Source organism: Pongo pygmaeus, chromosome 6 (assembly GCF_028885625.2).
Source record: "Pongo pygmaeus isolate AG05252 chromosome 6, NHGRI_mPonPyg2-v2.0_pri, whole genome shotgun sequence".
Classification (NCBI taxonomy): domain Eukaryota; kingdom Metazoa; phylum Chordata; class Mammalia; order Primates; family Hominidae; genus Pongo; species Pongo pygmaeus.
The window spans coordinates 34,417,601-34,430,278 of NC_072379.2; positions in this window are offsets into that span (position 1 = coordinate 34,417,601).

The following is a 12,678-nucleotide window of genomic DNA, read 5'->3' on the forward strand; positions in this document are numbered from 1 at the left end:
ACTATCTCAAAAAACTATTAGATGGTCGTTAAAAATTCCAGATTTAATCATGCTTGTTGACAGGTCATATCTTAAGATTAAAAAGGAAAGTTCTTGAGCAAGATATACCTTAACAGATTTCAATTTATTTCTAAATTATAGCCCCAACCTGAGTAAAAGTTGCCCATATGGCAAAATCTACTTCACTCACAACAGACGACTGCCAAATGAGAAGAGATAAAAGAGTTATAGTAAACACAGATAACAAGTAAGACTTTGAAGCAGTCCAAGGTTTTGAAATGCTATGGAAACAAGAGTTTTCAGCCTCAGCAAGAAACAAATTAAAAATGGTCAACATATTAATGAACTGTGGAATGTTCTAATGCTTTTTTAAGATGGTAACTATCATAAAAGCCTAGACGAAAAAGGATAGCATTTAGGTAAAAGAAAATGCCCTAGTTTGTCTTCTACAAGTAGGAAACTCCTGACCCAACTCCCCCCGGGATCCCATGATATATTAAGATGTCAGATATTTGAAGTTCAAGAAGTTTTTAGAAAGTACCAGTTATTGACTCTGGAATCTTAAGAGTTATTGGAACTTTTGGTTGAAAGCTATATGACAATAATCTCTGAAACTTTCCTGAAAGCTACTAGCTTGTGTCAGAGAATCCCAAATCAAACTTGCCAAAGACTCTCCATGAAATACACCAATCAAGTAATGACAAATTGTCTACTATTGTTGACATTAATGGAAACATTTTACAAAGATTGCTGAAAATGTCTCTGCCTCAAAGCTCATCTATTATTAGCACGTGATAAAACTAAGAAAGTGGGAAGTAAATAAGAGCCTCAGTTGCCTCTATGAACACTTCCACATTTCTTCTTTCTATGGATCTTCATTCTTTTTTTTTTTTAATTATACTTTAAGTTCTAGGATACATGTGCAGAACGTGCAGGTTTGTTACATAGGTATACACATGCATGGTGGTTTGCTGCATCCATCAACCCATCATTTATATTAGATATTTCTCCTAATGCTATCCCTCTCCTAGCCCCCCACCCACCGACAGGCCCCAGTGTGTGATGTTCCCCTCCTTGTGTCCATGTGTTCTCATTGTTCAACTCCCACTTACAGGTGAGAACATGTGGTGTTTGGTTTTCCGTTCCTGTGTTAGTTTGCTGAGAATGATGGTTTCCAGCTTCATTCATGTCCCTGCAAAGGACATGAACTCATTCTTTTTTATGGCTGCATAGTATTCCATGGTGTATATGTGCCACATTTTCTTTACCCAGTTTATCCTGTTGGCTTATTCTCAAGGTGGATAGAAGCTTTTCTTTGCTGAAGAGGTATAACTCTGACATTAGGGAAAAAAATAAACAAAACAAAAAAATTATATTTTATTTCTAACATGGGGATTCCAACCTCTTTCTAGTGATATAGCCCTCTTTTGGCTGACACTGGTATTAGAGAACTTTTCAAAGCCTTGCCACTTACTCAGAAACTGTTTTCTGCTATGACCCCACCACCCTCAATCCTCAGGGGGAGTACAGACAGCCAAATCATTTTAAAACTCAAGTGATCAGAATGACAAGATGATCTGGAACTTTCTGGCTTTGTCAACTAAGAGTGTAATTTCTTGCTCTCAGGACCCTGGAAACAACACTCCAGCCTGCATGAATTTGTTTCAGGTTATCCTGTAAGGTTAGATATTTCTCTCTTGATTTTCAACTCCACCTCATTTCAGTCAGACATGGCAAAGCACTGCAACCAACTGATGGAACGTATCAGTATTACTACCAATAGGCACAAGATGTCTTTCCTTTACATCCTCTTAAGAAGTCTTCTGCCCTGAAATCATGTTGAAAAAGACCTTGTTTATTTTTATCCTTAGTACAGCAATTAAATGTGAAGGTGTACCTTCCTGGATTCATGTCTCTAAGATAAAAAGATACGATGTTATAACTTTCAACACTGGGAGTACCATTTTGTTGTTGTTGTTGTTGTTAGGGAAGGATATATAACTAAAAAGTCTAAGAATACTTCAGAAGCATACAATCTTCAAACAAAGACAGCTTCCAACATATCTTCAGGTCATGAGGTTCCATGACACAAACAGCTTCCCCCTAAAATCTATAGAACAAGATCTAGACAACTAACTAGAGCCAAAGATTGTCATCTGTGTTTTTCTTGTTTCTGTTTTGTGTTTTTCATGCTTTTGTTCTTGATTTTCTTAGCTATTTTCTTTAATCTTTACTGAATTAACGTTTTGGATTGTAAATAAACTTTATGTTTCAACTGTAATCCTTACAAGATCTTTATCCTTCATATTGTTTTTTGCTTTCTTAGTTATTACTTAGTATGAGTCCAAAATTTAACTGCAATTTCCTTGCAGTTTGGTTAAAATAACTAATTAAGATGTGCTTGGCATGATGGCTCATTCCTGTAATCTCAGCACTTTGGGAGGCTGAGGTGGGCAGATCACTTGAGTCCAGGAGATTGAGACCAGCCTGGGTGATATGGGGAAACTCTGTCTCTACCAAAAATACCAAAAAAAAAAAAATCCCCAAACATTAGCCAGGCATGGTGGCATGCACCTGTGGTCCCAGCTACTCAGGAGGCTGAGGTGGGAGGATTACTTGAGCTCGGGAGGTAGAAGTTGCAGTGAGCTGAGATCATGCCATTGCAGACCCCATGAAAGAAAGAGAAAGGGGAAAGAAAGAAAGAAAGAGAGAGAGAGAGAGAGGGAGGGAGGGAGGGAGGGAGGGAGGGAGGGAGGGAGGGAGGGAGGAAGGAAGGAAGGAAGGAAAGAAAGAAGGAAAGAAAGAAAGAAAGGGGAAGGAAGGAAAGAAGGAGAAGGAAGGGAGGAAGGAAGGAAATTAGTAATTAAGATGAGTCATGTGGACCCATGTTCCTCTAGTGCCCAACAAATTTTTATATTATCAGTGCTTTATAATTAAATATTTGACTTTATCGGTGTATTAGTTGGTTTGAGTTGCCATAACAAAACACCATAGACTATGCAGCTTAAAGAGTTGTATTTCTCATATTTCTGGGTGCTGGAAAGTCTAAGATCAAGGTTGTGGTCAACAGTTTCTGATGAAGGCTCTCTTCTTGGCTTGTGAACAGCCACCTTCTCACTGTGTACTCACTTGGCTTTTCCACAGCAGGTGTGAGGAGAGAAAGAAAGAAGATGCTCTCTGGTGTCTCCTCTTATAAGAACATTAGTCTTCTCAGATAAGGGCCCCACACTTTGACCTCATTTAACGTTAATTGCCTCATAAAGGCCCTGTCTCCAAATACAGGCATATTTGAGTTAGAGCTTCAACATGTAAACTGAGGGAGTAAAGGGAAACAATTCAAATAATCACTGAATAAGCTCATGAATAAAGTAACCATGATGACAGATATGGAAGGTATTTATCAAGTCAGAAATTTAGACTTTAACTCACCTAGGCCAACCTGCATATGGTCAATGCTGAGTGCCCAATCTGCCAGCACCAGAGACCAACACTGAGTCCCATATATAGCACCATGCCCCAGGGTGAGCAGCCCACTATTTGGTGGCAGGTTGACTACACTGGACTATTTCCATCATGAAAGGGACAGTGTTTTCTTCTTATTGAAATAGACATTCTGCATACAGATTTTCCTTCCCTGCATGCAATGCTTTTGCCATGGGCTTATAGAATGCTTTATCCATTGTCATGGTATTCCCTATATCATTGCTTATTGATCAAGGAACTCATTTCACAGCAAAAGATGTATGGCAACAGGCACACGCTTACAGATTTCAATGATCTTACTACGTTCCCCACCATTCTGAAGCAGCTGGTTTGCTAGAAGGGTGGAACAGTCTTTTGACTAGTTTGCCCTACTTAGGTGGCAATAACTTGCAGGGCTGGAGCAAGCTCCAGAAGGTCGTATATGATCTCAATCAGCTTCCAATATCTGGTGTTGTTTCTCCAGGATTCTCAGGTCCAGTAATCAATGGGTAGAAATGGGAGTGGTACCACTCACAATTTTCCCGAGTGTCCCACTAGCAAAGTTTTGCTTCCTGTTTCTATCTGAGGACAGACCTATGCTCTGCTATTGGTTTCAAGATCTTAGTTTCAAAGGGAAGAATGTTTCCATCAGGAAAGACAACAGTGATTCCATTGAGCTGGAAGTTAACACCTTCCCCAGCCACTTTGGGTTCCTTGTGCCTCTGAGCCAAGTAGCAAAGAAGAGAGTTATACTGCTGGATGGGGTAAATGATGCTGACAAAGGAAAATTCCACAGGGGACTCCTATTCCACAACAGAAGTAAGGAAGGGAATGTCTGCAATGCAGGACATCCCTAAGAGTATCTCTTAGTATGAGCATGCCTTGTCATTAAGGTCAATAAAAAACTACAGCAACCCAATCTAAGCATTTGCACTATCGGCCCACATCCTTCAGATATGGTTTGTGTCACACCCCCAGATAAAAGAACCATGACTAAATCAAGTGCTTGCTGAAGGCAAAGGTCATATAGAATGGGTCATGGAATGAAAGGTTGCTATAAATACCATGTGACCAGTTCCAGCAATTAGGGCAATAATTATCAGTAGTATTTCCTCTTTACTTTGTTATAAACATGTAGGTGTGTGTATATAATGTTTTTGTTTTCTTTCCAATCATATTTCTTTATCACATGACATAGGATGTATTGAGTTTATATCATAGTATTTAAGTACTGTTAACTTTATGCAGTAGTATTTAAGTTATATGATAGCAAGATAAAGAGTAAACATTATGCAAGTGTTTTGCCTTTTCTTCTGGGAGAAGGGTCAGTGAGTTTGGGGATGTGTGAAGAAAGGTTTTGTGCTGTGAAGCAGAATTACAACCTTGTGTTTTCTTCAGTTGGATATTAAGTATGGTTTTAAAAATGCATATGAATGTCACATTGATGGGTACCGAACTTGTGATGGTTAATTTTTTGTGCCAAATTGACTAGGCCACAGGTTGACTAAATATTTCATCAAACATTATACTGGATATTTCTGTGAAGATATTTTGATGAATTTAATATTTAAATCAATAGGCCGAGTAAAGCAGATGGCCCTCCCTAACGAAGGTGAGCCTCATCCGATGAACTGAAAGCCGAAAGGAACGAAAAATTTGACTCTGCCTTGAGAAAAAAAGAGGCAGTTCTTTCTACCTGACTGCCTTTGGGCAGGGAAGTGGTTTTATCTCTGAACTCTTAGCTGAAACATCCACTCTTCCTCGCTCTGGTTCACAAGCCTGCCAGCCTTTGGACTGGAACTACACCTTCAGGTCTCCTGGGCCTCCAGCTTGCCGACTGCCAATCCAGGGACTTGATAGCTTACATAATGCTGTAGGCCAATACCTTCTCCTCTGTGTGTGTGTGTGTGTGTGTGTGTGTTTGTGTGTGTGTGTGTGTGTGTGTGTGTGTCCACATGTATCCCACTTATTCTGTTTCTCTGGAGAACCCTGACTAATGCAATCAGTAATTGGGCTTAATTACTAATTCACTTTTTATATAGCAGATAATACCATAGGCCAGATACTCAGAGATCTAAAGCTACCTGTAACATCATATCTAAGGAAAAGTGGTTTCTGGATCCTCCAAAACAATGCTTAGAAACCATTTCTAGAAATGAGACTCTGCAAAGAGACTTTGAAAGAGCAAGGGTCAGAAGGGGACAGAAAATAAACACCATACATTTAATACTTGACTATGTGTACAGAACTTACAAGGAATGCTCACTATGTAGGTGAATCTTCTGCTTCACTATAAAATCTAACCCTTCATCTATGTTCATTTATTTCATTTTTCTACTTTATGTTCTCTCATCTGACACTTGGGTACCTTTGTGTCACACCATAATTATTAACATTAGAATTTTAAAACTTCATAGTGGATATGGAGGTATTTTTGCCAAGAGAGGTCATTGAAGAGCCCCAATGACTTTACTGAAATTGTGGTGCAAAAGTTACATCAATAAGATCTTTGTACCTTTAACTTGATATGTATCTTTGGGATGGTTTCTGATATCACTCAGGGTACATTTTGGCCTATGCTTTCCTCCTTATGGGAAAATAAAGCCACTGGAAAAATTGATTCAAGAAAGGAAAAAAACTGGACCTAATTTTGATCCACACACTTAACCTTTCAAGGAGATTTTCAGATGATGCTCCACTTTTTAAAAATCACTTGATACTGTAAGAGTCAATGGAAAATCAAGACAATCCTAGCTAGCAGAGAAGTTAGACCACAATGTGAGTAAGGCCATAGAAATACCATCTGAGAAGTTAATGAGATTTTATAGGTTTTGTTCAAAGTAGAGGATTGCTAGACACCTATCAAGAATCACTCTTCTTTTTTAATGGGAAAAGGTGTATTTACAATGTTAGTAATTTTTTCAAGATATTTAATATTCCTAGAAAGATCAAAACATAAATTCAAAAATTATAAAATTAGTATATTACTCCTATATTTGTTTCTTTGAGCTTTTTGAACTGGGGATGGAATCTTCTTTTGTTTTTTTGCCCATTTGTTTAATTTGGAAACTCCAGGCCTATAAATAGGAAGTGGAAGAAAGCTCTGATTATCGCTTCCTTTTTGTATTTGTTGATGTTACCATATCTACGTGTGATATCCAGATTCTTAAATACTGTTGCACAAGCACAGATTGGTGAAGTAAGTGAAAAAAATGATTACTCAACAAAAACAACAGGAAAATCTAGTGTTTATATCAGTTGAAATGGCCACCACCAGAAACCAGACATACCATAATGGTTTTCCAAACAAAAGTGCTGTCTGTTAGGGCTGCCATAACAAAACACCATGGATTTGGTGTCTCAAACAACAGAAAATTATTTTCTTACTATTGTGGAGCCTGACTTAAGGAAAGTGCCATGATGGTTGGTTACAGGGGAGGCCTCTCTTCTGGTTTGTTGATGGCTGACCTCTTATCCTCAGGGCCTCCTCTCTGTGGGTGTGTGGAAAGGGAGACAGAGATCCCTAGTGTTCTCCCTTTTCTATTGGACCTATTGGATTAGAGTCCCACCCTTATGACTTCCCTTAGCCTTTATTACCTCCTGAAAAGTCCTGTCTCCCATTATAGGCATACTGGAAGTTGAGGCTTCAACATAGCAATGTGGAGGGCACAGTTCCATTCATAACAAGTATAGATATGAATTGATCAGGTCTCCAGGGACAACAATTCATAAATCAACATAAGCTGAAAAATGACTGAAAGGGAGCATTGAGAACTGAGACCATCTGTGTCAACAGGGCTGAGTTCTAGGAATAATAAGACTTATGTCAACATTTTTTTCCAGAAAGTATGTGTTTATGAAAGAAAAGGATAAACAAATAAGTAACTTTATTATTTGCTTCAGAAATTTTCTGTACATAAATTTATTGGACAAAACAATTTACCCACTTGAGTAAACCACTCACAAATCAAACAACAGTCTACTTCATAAACTTGTTTCAAGTCTCCCTCAATTCATTACCAAAACACCAGGGTTTTGTCTCTGTCCTACTGCTCGCCCCACAGAAAACCAGTAACTGAGACAAGTATTGCCAAGGAAGTGGCTTTAATTGGGTGCTACAGCCAAGGAGATGGGAACTCAGCCTCAAATCCATCTCCCTGATTGACTAAAACTAGGGGTTTGTATAGTAGGGAATAAATGGAACAAAGTATAAGAAAATAGGAACTAGGGAAAGGCAAGGAAATAGTCATGATGAATGAGGGCACCCCCGCTCCCCCGCATCTGGTGCAGTGATCTGGCGAGTTTTAGTTCTTTGGTACTTTTTTGTGAGTCCTGAAGGTTGTTTCCTGATGAAGGAACTCAGATAAAACAAATATAAGTTTCAAGCTTTAAGAAGTGTCCATTTCTATGTTTATTTAAAAAAAACTATCTATAGGACTATCAAATTCAGTGTGCCCAACAATCCTAAACTACTATATCATGAAATTGTTCGAGTTCTAGTTATTAATTCTCTGGACTGAAATACGTGTCTTAAACCACTTTAGCCCAGACGCCCAAAGCCTTACAAATTCTCTATGGTTGACTTTCCACTCCTAAGACCCAGTTAACTCTCTGTTTAGGCGGTGTCACCCCTTATTGTTTTACTAATGGATTGCCTGGAACTATTTGGGTTGGCGGGAATTCTAATCCTTTAAGAGTATTTTGAAATTTTTCCATTATATACTTTAGTATCTAGTTCAATTAAAATTTCCAAATCATGAGATTTTCTTCACAGCATATGACAAGAGCATATTGTCATGACAACAACATATCTATCACTATCCATTAGTAGCTTTCAACTCTGTTTTTATGGCCCACAATCCAGAGGATTATGGATACTGTCTGAGATTACTGCACACCAGACAATAAAAAGTTTTTCACTTCGACTTCTCCTCATACCTCAGTTGAAAATACTTGTAATTCAGTCTTGAAATGCTGAACTTGGGAAGTACATATTGCCATACTATACTTATTTACAGCCAATTGAAAAATCCATAACTTACTTTGAAGCTCAAAGTAATACATAATGACCTAAATTACAGTTTATTTATAGAGTTTAAAAAGTAATTAACTTACCAATAGGAGCTGGGCCTCCATCTTCATGCAAAATTAATGAGGAGAAAGTGGGTGGTGGGAGGCTGGATTAGTCAAAATTCTAATTTTACCCTCACCTGCCCTCATGGGGCCTTATCTAATAACACCTCCACTCAGAGGCAAAGAGGTGGTGAGAGTTGGAGTCCCACATTTACCATGAAGGTATCAGTGCAAACAAGCAGGGGAGCTAAACCTCTACCCTACTCATCCACTGAAAGCTGCCATTAATTAAAGCCCCATATTTGTCTGGGTGGCATCACTGGAGCCCAGTAAAAGATGAGCATTAAGCACCACCCTCAAAGTCTTGGGCAACACCTCAGTAGAGAACTATTTGTCAAAAAATTTTAAGAAAAATGTTTAAAAGATTCAACAGACTATAAAGTTTTATAATATATACAAAAAGTTCAGGATAAAATTGAATAAAATTTCTCACCATATCAAGAATCAGGAAAACCACAACTTTAGTGAGAAAAGATAGCCAACAGATGTCAAGAATAAGATGACATATTGGAACCATGTCACAAGTATTTCAAAGAAGCCATCATGCAAATGGTTAAGCAATCAATTACAAATCTTCTTGAAACAAATAAAAAAAAGAAATGTCAGCAAAGAAACAGAAGTTATAAAAATTAAATAAATAAAATGGAACTTATATACTAGCCAAAATTAAATTTAAATAATGAAAAAACCTCACAGATGGGGCTAATTGTAGAGTGGAAATGACAAAAAAAGAGAGTCATTAAACTTGAGGACAGATCAATACAATTTACTCAAATTGAACAACACAAAGAAAATAGAGGGGAAAGCCAGGTGCGCTGGCACACGCCTGTAATCCCAGCACTTTGGGAGGCCGAGATGGGCGGATCATGAGGTCAGGAGCTGGAGACCATCCTGGCTAACATGGTGAAACCCCGTCTCTACTAAAAATACAAAAAAAATTAGCTGGGCATGGTGGTGGGTGCCTGTAGTCCCAGCTACTCGGGTGGCTGAGGCCGGAGAATGGTGTGAACTCAGGAGGCAGAGCTTGTAGTGAGCCCAGATTGTGCCACTGCACTCCAGCCTGGGCAACAGAGCGAGACTCTGTCTCAAAAAAAAAAAAAAAAGAAAAGAAAAAGAATACAGAGGGGGAAAATAGTCTCAGGAACCTGTAGAGAAAAGAATTAATATTCATATCATAAGAATTCAATGAGGAGAAAGAGAAAGAGACTTTTTTAAAAGTAAGTAAAGAAATTTTGCAAACATCCCCAATTTGGCAGATGACAAAAATCTGTAGGTTCAAGAGGCTGACTATACCCGGAATAGGATCAACCTAAATAAGTCCATACTAAAAAATCACAATTGATATGCAGAAAGTAGACAAATGAAACTCATGAAAGTATTCAGAGAGAAATGAGGCATTACTTATAGGGGAATATTAATTTGTATGACAACTGATTTTTCATCTAAACTATTGAAGCCAAAAGGAAGTAGCACAGTATTTTTCAAATGCTGAAACAAAATTATAAAGCACAAAGTCAATACTCAGTGGCAGTACCTATCAGGCATTAAGAAGAAATACATTGTCAGACAAAGGAAACTTAGGAGAATTTATAGTTAGCAAACCTACCCTAAATGAAAGGCTAAAGCAAGTTGTTTAAACAGAATAGAATGATAACAGTAGAATTATTGGATCTTCAGAAATGAAAGAAGAATACGAGAATGTATAAAAATTGGTGCAAAAATATAATAAATGTATCTTTCTCATGAATTTATTAAATTATATTTGATGGTTGAATCAAAAACTATACTACTATCTGATGTGGTTCTCTATATATGTAAAGAAATGATGCAAGAGAGTTATGTTTTACAAATACAGATGATAAAGAGAACTAAATGGAAGTAAATTTTCTACATTTCATATGAAATTGTAAACACAGGTACAATAGGCTATGCTAAATTACACGATACAATAAAATATCTATCTAAATTGCAGTTCACTTATAGAGTTTAAAGCAACCACTAAGAAAATTATACAAAGCAATAGACTTAAAAAAAACCATTCTTCATAAGTCAACCAGGGAGGCTAAAATGTATTTATGCAACTGTTGGAAAGTAAAAGAACTTTTTAAAATGTGAAACAGATAATAAAAGAAAACCAACGTAATAAGCAATAAAGTGACACACCAAAGCCATAATATTTTAAGAATTACCCTAAATTTAAATGGTCTAAGTATGCGAGTTAAAAAATATATATGAGCAGAGTAGGTTATAAAAAAGTAGACTGACTTTATGTTGTTTACAAGAAATTCACTTAAAGCACAATGATAGGCCGGGCGCGGCGGTTCACGCCTGTTACCCCAGCACTTTGGGAGGCCGAGACAGGTGGATCACAAGGTCAGGAGATCAAGACCATCCTGGCTAACATGGTGAAACTCCATCTCTACTAAAAATAATTTTAAAAAAATTAGCTGGGTGTAGTGGCAGCCACCTGTAGTCCCAGCTGCTTGGGAGGCTGAGGCAGGAGAATGGCGCGAACCCGGGAGGCAGAGCTTGCAGTGAGCCAAGATCGCGCCTCTGCACTCCAGCCTGGGTGACAGAGCAAGATTCTGTCTCAAAAAAAAGCACAATGACATAGATAAATTTAAAGTAAAAAGATAGACAAAGTATACTATGCAAAAATTAGTTAAAAAACACACAGAAGTGGCTATACATTTTTTTTTTAATTCACAAGAGTGGCCATATTAATATCAAGTACATAGACTCTGAAGCAAAGAAAAGGACCATAGAAAAAAATTACATGTAATTATAAAAAGATGAACCCAGCAAGAAGGCATAATGAAATCATTATATTACAAATCTCTTTGCAATGAACTACAGAGCTTCAAAACACTTAAGACAAAACCTGATAGAGATGAAAATAGAAATAGATAAATCCTTAGTTATTGTTGAGGATGTCAACATCTCACTGTCAGCATTTAAAAGCACCAGTATTCAGAAAATCAGCAAGGATATAGAAGCGAACAGCACAATCAACCAATAGGTTTAAACACACTTATAAACCCTCCACACAACCACACCAGAATGCACATTTTTCTCAAAATACGTAACATTCACTGAGTTGGACCATATCCTGGGCTGTAAAATGAACCTCAATAAGTTATGGAAAACTAAAATTGTACTAAGAATGTTCTTTGACAGTTATGGAATGAAACTGGAAATCAAGCATAAACAAAAAATAAACACTAGAACATTAACAAAAATATAGATCAAAAAGGCAGTCTCAAATACATTTTAAAATATACAAAACTGAATGAAAATAAATATATAGCATATTAAAATATGTGTGATACAGATAAAGCATTGTTGAGAAGAAAAGTTACACACCAAATGCTTACATTGCAAAAGAGGACAGTTCTCAAGTTAATAATCTAATTTCCTGCCTCAATAACTTTGAAAGGTAGAGAAAAAATACACGCTAAGCAAAAAAAAAAAAAATGGAAATAATAAAGAACAGAAATCGGTTAAATTAAGAAAAGGAAAATAATAAAGAAAACAAATGTACCCAAAAGATCGTTTTTAAAAAATCAATAAAATAGATAAAGCTTTAGTAACATTGGCAAAGATTAAAAGAAGACAGAAATAGCTATTTTCAGGAATGAAATGGAGGCTATCACTACATCCAGCAGCTACTGAAAGAATAGTAAATACTATAAACAACCATATGCTTATAAATTCGACATCTTCAAAAATTTGACCAATTTGTCAAAACTCATGAAGTACCAAAACTCAGTGAAGACGAAAGAGGCAATCAGCTAAGTAATAGGTCAAGCAATAAAACCACATCTAGTAGAGCCACCGCAATTGGAGTCACCACCTGGTTAAACTCATGATAACACACTGTCATTCTCCAAGACCAATCTGTCTTCTGCACAAGCCAGATAGAAACATTGAGTGGGAATGTAGAGGGAATCACCACCCCCGTGTCTTTCAAGTCCTTGATATGGCACTAATTTCTATCATCCCTCTGAGAATGCACAATTGCTCCTGATTTACTATGTATATTCCTAGGTAGAGGCAGTTCTAGGGGTTTCCACTTGGCCTCTC